Raw genomic sequence first — 11,643 nt, 5'->3', positions numbered from 1 at the left:
CCCTGCTGCTCCCAGTCCAGCTGTTGCAAGCCCTGCTGCTCCCAGTCCAGCTGCTGTGTCCCCATCTGCTGTCAGTGCAAAATCTGAGATATGAGCACAGGCTCAGAGGGGCTCCTGGCTTCTGACCACACCTGATGACTCATCGCATAGCCCCAACACACCGTTCTGCGTCCATCCCCTTCATGAATGACACAGACTGAATCTTCAGGACCAGACATCCTGTTCCACGTTTCGCTAGGGAGAAGGGGGTCTCCCTCATACTCTGATCCATCCATGGACCAGATTTGACCAAAGAGAAATGTCCTCTTTGCCAACTTGACGTTGCTGTCCGCAGGCTCCTTGGTCACGGAGCCTCAGAAAACCCACCTCTCGTGCGCTGACTAGGTCCCAGTGCTGTCCCAGCCAGGCCCCCTTCCCCACCTCTTCCTGCTCAGCCCTCCTCCCCACCTTGGCTGGTGCTGATCCCTAGAGCGCGGCTGCCCAGATCCAGCACCCACACTTCCCCCCCTCCCCGGGCATCTCCCCTGACACCAGCTCCTCCTGACGCTGGGTCTGGTAAATCTGACCGTGAACTTTGTGAGGCTTCCACATAAACCAATCCTCCAAGATCAGGCCTCATTCTTACAGCTGTGGTGCACCCGGTGGTGGAGACCAGGGCGCACTGGCTCGGTGCCTGGGGACACTTGTATTTAGTGCACAAGCTTCTCAGAGTTTATCCGGAGAAAGGACTGGATGCTCACAGATTTCGTGGGTAAGGTTGGTTCACACAAAATTATCTAGAAGAGGATGGATTAGGAACCACCTGAAATTGCAGGACGGATGCTCGTCTGTGTGATGGGGAGGACGCGGGGCGCATCCGGCGAGAAGGACCCCAGGCAGCCGGGCCAAATGCCTGTGCTTCTTTACGGCCTGGGGATGCGGTTTTCTTACTACGCAACGGAAAAAAAGCCGCGACACGAGACGTTACAGAGCTGTGATCACGGCCGTGTGTGCCACACAGATGGATGATGATAATCTTTAAGAATCTCATGTTTAATATTAAAAATTAATAAACTTTAACAAGTGCACAGGGGCGGGACCCACGAGCCTTCCTTGCGGTGAAGCGGCTTACGCAGCGACGAGCTCTGGGAGCTGGGAGCTCTGGGACAGGCCCTTCCACACTCAAATCCACAGCAAAGCACGGAACAGACACACAGCGCCCAGGTGCTGTTCTCCGACCCCCATGGAGAAACAGCTGCGCCCGGCCGGTGCTGGGAACCACAGCGGACAGCAGGAGCCTGCGGTCCTCGGCAGAGCACCCCCCGCCCCGCCCCGACACTCAGTTTCAGGCGGACCCTGCCCTTCTGAGCCTCTGTTGGCCTTGGCAACACCCAAGAAGAGTGAGGCTGCTTTTCAAGAGGGCCCTGGAAGCTCCTGTGAGACCCAATCCACTTTCCGCTCAAAGTTAGGAAACCGTTAGCGGGGCTACAGCGGGTCAGGCCTAGCGCCCCGGGGCAGGTGACACAGACACGGCAGAGCCAGTGCCCAGGAAGGCAGGGGGTGTCGGGGAGGCTCGCGCGGGGGACCGGTGTGCTCCCAGCAAGGCTGGACGCCCCTCTGGGCCGGGGCACGAGCTGGCATCACTCACGGGCGACCACCGTCAGCCAAGTGAGTGTGTGAGGACGCGTGGCCGGCAGCGTGGCCTTTCCCGTGGCCGCGAGCCAGCAGCGCGGCTGTCCCCGCGGCGCCACACGGCGCCAGGACGGGAAGGGGGCCGCGTCTCCCCGCTGGCTCCGGGTCCTCCGCGCACAGGCCGGGGAATCAACAGGGATTAGGACCCGCACGCGGGGGAGCCCCCGTAAGACATCCGAGAGGGACAAAACTCATTGGTCACCAGGAGAGTCGGCCTCGCAGCCGCACGCGGACCCGAGGGAGCCCTGGAGGCGCCGAGTCAGCGGCCGCAGCAGAGACGCGCGCGGCGGGGCTGAGCCTGCGGGACCCGCGAGAGCGCGGCGGATCCCAGCGCCCCGGCTCCGTCCACCGCGTGTCCACCCACCTGCGGGGACCGCAGCTCCGCGGCGGCGCGGGGCAGGGCGCGGACGCGCGTGGACGCGGCGCCCCCTCATCCAGCCTGGGAACCGTCCAAGGACCCGCCGCAGGCAGAGCGCGCAAGGAAACGCCCCTGGAGTCGCGGAAAGCGAGGGGCTGGGGCGCGACGGGAACAGCGGAGGGCCGAGGACGCCGCGCGGGAAGGGGGCGAGCCCGTGGGCAGCGCTCGCGGGAGGCCGCCGGCGGCCCGTGCGGTCCACGGCAGCGCTTCCCCCGGCCGCTCGGAAGCTCCGCGTCTGCCTTCGCACCCGGATCTGGGCCTCACGCTGTTTCAGGGTCGGGTCAGCCTCGGGGCTCCAGGCTCTGCGGGGAGCTGGCGAGGACTCCCCGCGCCTGGAGCCCCTCCCCCGCCGTCCCCTTGCCCTGGACCGCAGCCTGCCACCTGCCTGCCGGGGTCCCGGCTGCTCAGTCCCCTTCAGCGCGTCTCTAAAAACCACAGCGGCTGAGGACGCTTCTGAATCCTGTGCCTGTGACCTCTGGGGACGCCCGTCTCAGCCACGCCTGGGGAGGTGCGGTCCTACCCAAGGCCCTGCAGACCAGGATAGCCGTAGTCCTACTACCTCTGGCAAATAAGTCAACTTCTCGTAACAAAATAAATATGTTTCATTTAAAACAAAACAGAAAAAAACCTTTTTTTTTTGCCAAATAAAAAAATCCATCTTAATACATATAAGGAATTTCCAGAGACCCCCTACCATCGCCCAATAGCCCAGCTATCTTGAAAAAGAACAAAGTTTAAGGACTCATACTTCTTGATTTTAAGACTTACTATGAAGTACAGTAATCATAACAGTGTGACGCTGGCTTATAGACCAGGGCCAGAGAGCGCTCGGCCCAGAAGTCGCCCTCCCCTCACACGGCCGGGCCCTGGTCTTCAACGGGAGTGCCAAGACCAGTCAGTCACAGCAAATGGTTCTGGGATGACTGGGTGTCCACAGGCGGAGGACAAGAGTGAAGCTGGACCCCCACCCTCATACCATATACAAAAATTAACTCAAAATGGATCAAAGATTTAAATGTAAGAGCTAACACTATAAAATGCAGAGGAAAACATCTATGTAGTCAAAGCACACCACCAAGAGAGTGAAAAGATAACCCACAAAAAGGAAGACAATATTTGCATATCGTATATCAGATAAGGGCTTAATATCCAGAATACTAAAAGAACTCCTACAACCGAATAACAACAACAACAAAAAACCTAATTAAAAAATAGGTAAAAGATTGAACAGGCCTGGTTCCAAAGAAGACACCACTGACCCGTCAATGTCATTAAGTGTTTGAAACCCTTAGCCATCACAGACATACAAATCAAAACCACAATGAGATGCCACCTACAGCCGCAATGGCAGGTGACAATTTAAAAAAAGAAAGAATTAGGACAAGCGTTAGGGAGCAGGATTCGGAGCCCTCGTGCACAGCTGGTAGGAAGTAAAACGGGGCTGTCGCTGTGCAAACAGCAGGGCAGTTCCTCTGACTGTTACACACAGAATTGCCATCTGACTCAGCAGTTCTGCTCCCCAGTGTTTCCCCAAAGGAAGCAAGGGCAGAGCACAGACACTTGACACCCAGAGTCACAGGGGCAGTGTGCGCAGCAGCCAAATGTGGAAACCACCAAAGAGCCCATCAACAGAAAACAGGTAACAAATGTGGTCTACCCACATGTGGAACGTTATTCATCCATAAACAAGAACAGGACCCTGAGCCCTGCTACAATGTGAGCGAGCCGAGAACATGACCCGCCGAGTGCAATAAGTTGGTCACTAAAGGATGAACGCTGTCCTACTTAGTGCGTATGAAATAGCTAGAATGGGCAAATTCCTGGAGGTTGAAAGTAGATTAGAAGCTATCACGGCTAGGGAGGGGGGACATGGGGAGTTACTGCTTAATGGGGACAGAATTTTTCTCCGAAGTGATGAAAGAAATCCAGAAATGGGGGAGAGGTGATGATTCCAGAACATCGTTAACATACATAAAGCCACAGAATTGTAGGGGTAAAATTATTTTAAAATATTACTTTAAAACAACAATAAGTCAACCAGATATCTTACTTAGATATTATGATTCCCCTGGTATTTTGGTGGGGACTGCATTAAAGGTAGATTGCTGTGGGTAGTATAGGCATTTAAACAAGCCCTATTAATATACCGATGGCATTTCTCACAGAGCTGGAACAAGCAATCCTAAAATTTGTATGGAACCAGAAAAGCCCAAAATAGCCAAAGGGATGTTAAAAAGGAAAACCAAAGCTGGGGAGGAGTCAAGATGGCAGAGGAGCAGCAGGCTGGGACGCCTTCAGGTAGCGGGAGACCGGCTAGAGAGTTGTCAGACCATTGCGAACACCTACAAATCCAAGAGCAGCACCAGAAAATCCACCACTTTCTGAAAGGTAGCACCTGCGGAGAAGCCACTCCAAAGCGATGGGAAGACAGACCGAGGGGGGAGGGGCCGGCTCCTGGCAAGTGGCGGAGCAACGGAGCACAAAATCAGGACTTTTAAAAGTCTGCTCCACGGAGGGACATTGCTCCAGAGGCTAAGCCAGAGTGAAGCCCACATGGGATCAGCTGGCCCCAGGTTCCATGGGGTCACAGAAGGATCGGGGGTGTCTGAGTGTCATAGAGCTCACAGGTATTAGAGCAGGGAAGCCAGCTACAGAGACGGAGCCAAGGAGTGAGCTCTCAGCTCGGGGTTACCTTGAACTATAATCCATGGCACAGGCCACTGCTCTGTGAGCGGAGACCCCACAAGATCCTGCGAGACCCCTGGAAGAGTGCAGGGGTCTGCGGGGTTTGGAAACTCCAGGTGGATCTGTGTGCCAGACACAGAGACACTTGGTCACAGGCTGGGTGAGCTCGGAGCGTGGCCGGAGGCCAGGGAGACGGGAGTGAGTGAGCCCTCTCCGAGGGCGCACTGAGTAGTGGGGCCCAGGCTCTTGGCTCCTCCGGGCTGGGGATTGGGCGGTTGCCATCTTCATTCCTTTCCTCTGGAGCTCTATGGAACACGTTCAGGGAACAAAAGCTCCCGAAAGCAAACCCGAGATTACTTAGCCCAACCCCTGGCAAGGGCCGTGCATTTCCGCTGCGGGCAAAGACACTCGAGAATCACTACCACAGCCCCCCACCCCAGAAGATCAACAAGAAATCCGGCCAAGACCAAGTTCACTGACCAAGGAGAACAGTGGAATTCCAGAGGAGGAGAAACCAAAACATGGAATTCATGGCTTTCTCCCCATGATTCTTTAGTCTTGCAATTAATTAATTTTTTTATTTTATTTTTTTTCTTCTGCTACATTTTTTAAGCTTTTACCGTTTTCTCTCTTAACATTTTTTAACTGGTTTATCTTAACAATACCTTTCATTTAAAAAATAATAATAATAATCTTTTTTGAACCTTCATTCTTATATTTTATCTTTCATTGTATCTAACTTTAGTTTTTGTATAAACATAGGGTTGTTTCTTCTAAAAAATTTGGGGTACAACTTCTTCTAATAGATCAAAATATGCCCTAAATCTAGCTCCAGGCTTGTTCTATCTCCAGCCCCAGAAAATTCTCACCACTTTCTTTTCCTTTATTCTCCCAACCAACTCCTTATCAACTCCTTTTTTAGAAAGTTTAAAAAAAAATTTTTTTCATCTTTATGGGCATGTTCCATCCCTTCATTGTGTTTAACCCTTATATATGCTTTTCATTCTTTAAAATTTGGGGAGTAGTTTCTTCTAAGAGACCAAAATGCTCCCAAAATTAAGTGGGTGACCCTGTTCTAGTCACCAATCTAATATATATATATTTTTTTCTTTTTTATATTTTTTCTTTATTTGTTTTTTTTTTTCTCTGAACTTCTTTTTATCCCCTTTCTCCCCTCCACAATTTGCAGTCTCTTCTGATTTGGTTAAAGCACATTTTCCTGGGGTCTTTGCCACCCTTTTAGTATTTTATTTGCTCCTTCATATATTCTTATCTGGACAAAATGACAAGACAGAAAAACTCACCACAAAAAAAATAAAAGGCAGTACCGAAGGTTAAGGACCTCATCAATACAGGCATTGGTAATATGTCAGATCTAGAGTTCAGAATGATGATTCTCAAGGTTCCTTATGGACTTGAAAAAGGCACGGAAGATATTAGAGAAATCCTCTCCAGAGAGATATAAGCCCTTTCTGGAGAAATAAAAGAACTAAAACCTAACCAAGTTGAAATCAAAAAAGCTATTAATGAGGTGCAATCAAAAATGGAGGCTCTCACGGCTAGGATAAATGAGGCAGGAGAAAGGATTAGTGATATAGAAGATAAAAATGACAGAGAATAAAGAAGCTGAGCAAAAGAGGGACAAACAGCTACTGGACCACGAGGGGAGAATTTGAGAGATAAGTGACACCATAAGACAAAGCAACATTAGAATAATTGGGATTCCAGAAGAAGAAGAAAGAGAGAGGGGAGCAGAAGGTATATTGGAGAGAATTATTTTAGAGAATTTCCCTAATATGGCAAAGGGAACAAGCATCAAAATCCAGGAGATGCAGAGAACCGCCCTCAAAATCAATAAGAATAGACACCGTGTCACCTAGTGGTAAAATTTGCAAGTCTTAACAACAAAGAGAAAATCCTGAAAGCAGCCTGGGAAAAGAAGTCTGTAACATACAATGGTAAAAAATATTAGATTGGCAGCATACTTATCCACAGAGACTTGGCAGGCCAGAAAGAACTGGCATGATATATTCAGAGCACTAAATGAGAAAAACATGCAGCCAAGAATACTATATCCAGCTAAGCTATCACTGAAAATAGGAGAGATTTTAAAAAAAAAAGTTTCCATAACAAACAAAAACTGAAAGAATTTGCAAACACCAAACCAGCTCTACAGGAAATACTGAAAGGGGTCCTCTAAGCAAAGAGAGACCCTAAAAGTAGTAGATCAGAAAGGAAAGACAGGAGACAATATACAGTAACATTCACCTTACAGGCAATACAATGGCACTAAATTCATATCTCTCAATAGTTACCCTGAACGTAAATGGGCTAAATGCCCCCAATCAAAAGACACAGGGTATCAGAAGGGATAAAAAAATAAAACCCATTAATATGCTTCCTACAAGAAACTCATTTTAGACCTAAAGACACCTCCAGATTTGAAGTGAGGGGGTGGAAAATTATTTACCATGCTAATGGACAACAGAAGAAAGCTGGGGTGGCAATCCTTATATCAGATCAATTAGATTTTAAGCCAAACACTATAATAATGACACAATGAAATGGAAAAATGTTCCATGCTCATGGATTGAAAGAACAACTATTGTGAAAATGTCTATGCTACCTAAATGCTATCTACACATTTAATGCAATCCCTATCAAAATCCCATCCATATTTTTCAAAGAAATGGAACAAATAATCCTAAAATGTATGTGGAACCAGAAAAGACCTCGAATAGCCAAAGGAATATTGAAAAAGAAAGCCAAAGTTGGTGGCATCACAATTCCGGACTTCAAGCTCTATTACAAAGCTGTCATCATCAAGGCAATATGGTCCTGGCACAAAAACAGACACATAGATCATTGGAACAGAATAGACAGCCCAGGAATAGACTCTCAACTCTATGGTCAACTAATCTTCAACAAAGCAGGAAAGAGCGTCCAATGGAAAAAAGACAGTCTCTTCAACAAATGGTGTAGGGAAAATTGGACAGCCAAATGCAGAAGAATGAAACTGGACCATTTCCTTACACCACACATGAAAATAGACTCAAAATGGATGAAGGACCGCAATGTGCGAAATGAATCCATCAAAATCCTTGAGGAGAACACAGGCAGAAACCTCTTTGACCTCAGCCACAACAACTTCTTCCTAGGAACATCACCAAAGGCAAGGAAGCAAGGGGAAAAGTGAACTATTGGGACTTTATCAAGATCAAAAGCTTTTGCATAGCAAAGGAAATGGTTAACAAAACCAAATGACAACTGACAGAATGGGAGAAGATATTTGCAAACGACATATCAGATAAAGGACTAGTGTCCAAAATCTATAAAGCGCTTATCAAACTCAACACCCAAAGAACAAATAACCCAATCAAGAAATGGGCAGAGGACATGAACAGACATTTCTGCAAAGAAGACATCCAGATGGCCAACAGACACATGAAAAAGTGCTCCATATCACTTATGCATCAGGGAAATACAAATCAAAACCACAATGAGATACCACCTCACACCAGTCAGAATGGCTAAAATCAACAAGTCAGGAAATGACAGATGCTGGCGAGGATGCGGAGAAAGGGGCACCCTCCTACACTGTTGGTGGGAATGCAAGCTGGTGCAACCACTGTGGAAAACAGCATGGAGCTTCCTCAAAATGTTGAAAATAGAACTGCCCTATGACCCAGCAATTGCACTACTGGGTATTTACCCTAAAGATACAAATGTAGTGATCTGAAGGGGCACATGCACCTGAATGTTTATAGCAGCAATGTCCACAATAGCCAAACTATGGAAAGAACCTAGATGCCCATCAACAGATGAATGGATAAAGAAGATGTGGTATATATATATATATATATGTATATACATATATATATAACGTAATACTATATTATATATATAGTATATATATATATACTGTGTATATATATATATATTATATATATATACTATATATATAGATATAACGTAATACTATGCAGCCATCAAAAGAAATGAAATCTTGCCATTTGCAATGACGTGGATGGAACTAGAGGGTATTATGCTTAACAAAATAAGTCAACCAGAGAAAGACAACTATCATGTGATCTCCCTGATATGAGGAAGTGGAGATGCAACATTGGGGGTTTGAGGGGTAGGAAAAGAATAAATGAAACAAGATGGGATCAGAAGGGAGACAAGCCATAAGAGACTCTTAATCTCACAAAAAAAAAAAAAAAACTGAGGGTTGCCAGGGGGAGGGATGTAAGGAGAGGGTCATGGGGTTATGGACACTGGGGAAGGTGTGTGCTATGGTGTGTGCTGTGAAATGTGTAAACCTGGTGATTTACAGACCTGTACCCCTGGGGCTAATAATACATCATATGTTTTTTTTTTTTTTAATCTTCAAAAAAAGAAAAAGAAAACCAAAGCTGGTGGCATCACAATTCTGGACTTCAAGCTGTATTACAAAATTGTGATCACCAAGACAGTATGGTACTGGCTCAAGAACAGACACATAGATTAATGGAACAGAACAGAGAGCCCAGGAATGGACCCTCAAGTCTATGCTCAACTAACCTTTGACAAAGCAGGAAAAATGTCCAGTGGAAAAAAAGGCAGTATCTTTAACAAATGGTACTGGGAAAATTGGACAGCCACATGCAGAAGAATGAAACTGGACCACTTTCTTAGACCACACACAAAGATGAACTCAAAATGGATGAAAGACCTAAATGTGAGACAGGAATCCATCAAAACCCTAGAGGAGAACTCAGGCAGTAAACTCTTTGATATTGGCTGTAGCAACTTCTTGCTAGACACATATCTAAAGGCAAGAGAAACAAAAGCAAAAATGAACTATTGGAACTTCAAGATAAAAAACTTCTGTACAGGGTCATCTGGGTGGCTCAGTGGGTTAAGCCTCTGCCTTCAGCTCAGGTCATGATCCCAGGGTCCTGGGATCAAGCCCCACATCGGGGTCTCTGCTTGGTGGGGAGCCTGCTTGCACTCTCTCTCTGCCTGCATTTCTGCCTACTTGTGATGTCTCGCTCTCTGTGTGTGTCAAATAAATAAATAAAATCTTTTTTTAAAAAGCTTTTGCACAACAAAGGAAACAGTCAACAAAACCAAAAGCTGTCTACAGAATGGGAGAAGATATTTGCAAATGACTTATCAGATAAAGGATTAGTATCAAAAATCTATAAAGAACTGATACAACTCAACACCCAAAGAACAAATAATCCAGTTAAGAAATGGGCAGAAGACATGAACAGTCATTTCTCCAAAGAAGACATCCACATGGATATAGACACATGAAAAAATGCTCAATGTCACTTGGCCTCAGGAAAGTACAAATCAAACCACAGTGAGTTACCACCTCACACCAGTCAGAAGGCTAAAATTAACCAGGAAAAAAAACAATTGTTGGTGAAGATGCAGAGAAAGGGGAACCCCTTACACTGGGGTGGGAATGTGAACTGGGGTAGCCACTCTGGAAGACGGTATGGAGGTCACTCAAAAAGGACTGCATGGAGCACTAGGCATTATATGCAAACAATGAATCATGGAACATGACATTGAAAACTAATGATGGACTATATGGTGACTAACAGAATTTTTTTGTAAGTCAAAAATAGAACAACCCTATGGCCCAGCAATTGCACTACTAGGTATTTACACAAAGGATACAAAAATATAGATTCAAAGGGGCAGCTGCACCCCAAGGTTTACAGCAGCAATGTCTGTAATAGCAAAAGTACAATAAGAGTGGAAAGAGCCCAGATGTCCATTGACAGACAAATGGGTAAAGAAGATGCAGTATAGATACACATTGGAATATTATGCAGCTGTGAAAAGGAATGTTCTCTTTTCATTTGCAATGACATGGGTGGAACTAGAGGGTATTCTTTTAAACAAAATAAGTCAGAAAAGACAAATACCATATGGTCTCATTCATATGTGCAATATAAGAAACACATAGGGGAAGGAAAAAAGGAGAGAGAGACAGAGAAGGAAGACGGCCATAAGATACTCTTAGAGAACAGACGTAGGGTGGAGAGAGGGAGGTGGGGGATGGGCTGGCTGGGGGTTGAGGATTAAGGAGGGCACCTGTTGTGATGAGGACTGGGTGCTGTGTGTAAGGTGAATCACTGAACTCTATTCCAGAAACCAGTGCTGCGCTATATGCTAACGAACTAGAATTTAAACAAAAATTTTAAAAGAAAAAGAATTACGATTCTCCTAAGTCATCTCTATGGGAGGTGGTGGTGGGAATTGGGACAGCACCACCGGCACCTGCGAATAAGCCTGGCCTTCGTGTGCAGCCTGCCAGGGAGAAGCACACACACACCTAAGAACTGCAGATACTCCAGCCTCTGAAAATTCAAGAAAAACTAAGAATCCTAGAAATTAGTTTCTATTAATAACAGTGAAACGAAATGGGAAGAAGTTAAATTTAGAAACATGAGAAAGGATGTCAAAGCCAGTGGGAGGTCAGGATGGCAGCCCTGGAGAAAAGGCACAAACAGGAAGTAGGAAGTCAGTGTGTGATCAGCCTGATCTCTGGGCAGGTATATAAAGGGTCCTGGCCCAGAAGTCTCCACACCTGAGCACCTGTCCTCTGCACCTGCTCCTTTGACCTGCTCCACCTTCAACCCACCAGAATCATGGGCTGCTGTGGCTGTTCCGGGGGCTGTGGCTCCGGCTGTGGGGGCTGTGGCTCCGGCTGCTGTGTGCCCGTCTGCTGCTGCAAGCCCGTGTGCTGCTGTGTGCCAGCCTGTTCCTGCTCCAGCTGTGGCTCCTGTGGGGGCTCCAAGGGGGGCTGTGACTCGTGTGGGAGCTCCAAGGGGGGCTGTGGCTCCTGTGGCTGCTCCAAGGGGGGCTGT

This window comes from Mustela nigripes, chromosome 1 (assembly GCF_022355385.1).
Source record: "Mustela nigripes isolate SB6536 chromosome 1, MUSNIG.SB6536, whole genome shotgun sequence".
NCBI classification, from domain to species: Eukaryota; Metazoa; Chordata; class Mammalia; order Carnivora; family Mustelidae; genus Mustela; species Mustela nigripes.
The sequence above is the reverse complement of the archived record's forward strand: the minus strand, read 5'-3'. Positions refer to the sequence as shown.